General features: G+C 45.3%; 1 pseudogene; it reads right to left on the reverse strand.

The window, feature by feature from the left end:
* Positions 1-474: 474 nt before the first annotated feature.
* Positions 475-592, reverse strand: LOC126189121 (5S ribosomal RNA; annotated as a pseudogene).
* Positions 593-2,021: the final 1,429 nt, after the last annotated feature.

The raw sequence follows: 2,021 nt of genomic DNA on the forward strand, positions 1-2,021 counted from the left end.
AGTGAAATCGCTAATGGAATCTGTACGCTCTCCAGCGCCACTGTGCCGACAGAGCGTACATTTTTTTTCCTTTCTTCAGTCTCGTTCTGTAACTGTGGGAGGTATCTAATGACTCACGTCGGACGTTAAGGAGGGATTGTTGACAAATGCGTTACATATTTCACAGAGATCTAAAGGGAGAGTAATTTCTGGTTAGAGAGATATCTCTACAGAGTTTCGCACGAGGTTCAGCGCCGGGTCTTGTATTGTTCTTCGCAAACTGTAAGTGCAGTTCCACTGCGTCTTCAGGCGACGAGTAGCCTACCGGGACCATCCGACCGCCGTGTCAACCTCAGTGGCGGATGCGTGTAGGAGGGGCGTGGGGTCAGCACACCGCTCTCCCGATCGTTACGATGGTATTCTTGACCGAAGCCGCTACTAATCGGTCGAGTAGCTCCTCAATTGGCATCACGAAGCTGAGTGTACCCCGAAAAACGGCAACAGCGCATGGCCGCCTGGATGGTCACCCATCCAAGTGCCGACCACGCCCGACAGCGCTTAACTTCGGTGATCTCACGGGAACCGGTGTAGCCACTGTGGCAAGGCCAGTGCCGTAAGTACAGTAAAGTACCGATAATTCGAGTCTCCAAATTACGAATTTCCCATAAATACGAGTGTCGTAGAAAAAGAAGAGAGAAGGAACTACTGTACAGCGTATCGAATCTCGACCTGTTTCTCCCAGCTGCCCACAACACCTGTCGACCCACTCACGCTGCTCAGTTGCGTCTACCTCATTGACCCCACATATTTGGATCTCCCGCTATTTAATTGTTGACACAAGCGAACCTTTTGCTGAAAGTGGTGTCTTAGGTTCCTAATTGTCTGTATAGTACTGTGTTGCGTTTCGCTTTCTACCTTGACGGTTTTTCAATTTATACCTTTTAAAAGTGAGTGCTGAAGCAAAGAGAATGATATCTGTGCCTCTGAATGTAAAGTTAGGCGCACTGAAACGCCTTGACAAGCGAGAAACATTAAAACCCTTGACTGCTTTTCAATTTATACGTTTGAAAACTGTTGTGTACATAGTTCCGCACAGTCAGCGCGTACACAACTTTCCCACTAGAACGCGGCCCGCTAAGCACAACAGTGCAGGCGCAGCGCTCGTCCGTCTCCGCACTATGAGACGGCGCTGCCTTAGAGATGGACCAAATTCTGCTTCCGCCGATCCGAGTATTAATAAGTAACGCAGCCAATGAGATTGCTGCTAATGTAGAACCTTTTCTCCTCGCGGATCACACTCATGCAGTGATACCGGAACGCGCGAGTTATTGTAATGAGTGTGCAGACCTCCGGTTAGTCAGTCTATATTTATCTGCACCTGTCTGTACCAGTTTACATTAGTTTGTACCAGTCTATAGTCAAGTTTCAGTCTACACCTAAGAAAATTGTCATATTCCTGTACAAAGCCATGAAGATAAATGTATAGACACTTTGTCAAGTATCAGAGATAAGTGAGAATAAGTTAACGTACCAAGACCAAAGAAACTTCAGATTGTCAATTGTAAATAGCATCCTGAATCAAGTTACGTAATGTCTATCCTTTTTATTGTTTTAATAAATGTGTGTGAAAATTAATCAAATTCTGTTTAAAGTTGGTCACCGTCAATCTGCTACTCTAAGTGTGCAAGTGGCATTTCTATCGTCTGACCTAACGGCAGAAGATAAACACGCCACGATATGACCACGAGACATATTGCTGACTCTCGCCTACTTCGTTAGAGCGACAAGTCAAATAATCGGTTGGTGTGTGTGTACCGAAGGTCTTACAGTACGCACACCACAAAAAGCGAGTGCTGTGGCGAAAAAAAAAAAAAAAAAAAAAAAGAGAGAGAGAGAGAGAGAGAAGTCCATTTGTGCTTCCGAATGTAAAGTTAGAACCACTGAAAGGACAAAAAATCGTGCCCTCGTATAGGATGTCAGCAAAGCTATTGTTGGTGACTAGGGAAGACTCCAACATTAATTGGAACAACTTTCTTCAAAGA

This window comes from Schistocerca cancellata, chromosome 5 (genome assembly GCF_023864275.1).
Source record: "Schistocerca cancellata isolate TAMUIC-IGC-003103 chromosome 5, iqSchCanc2.1, whole genome shotgun sequence".
NCBI classification, from domain to species: domain Eukaryota; kingdom Metazoa; phylum Arthropoda; class Insecta; order Orthoptera; family Acrididae; genus Schistocerca; species Schistocerca cancellata.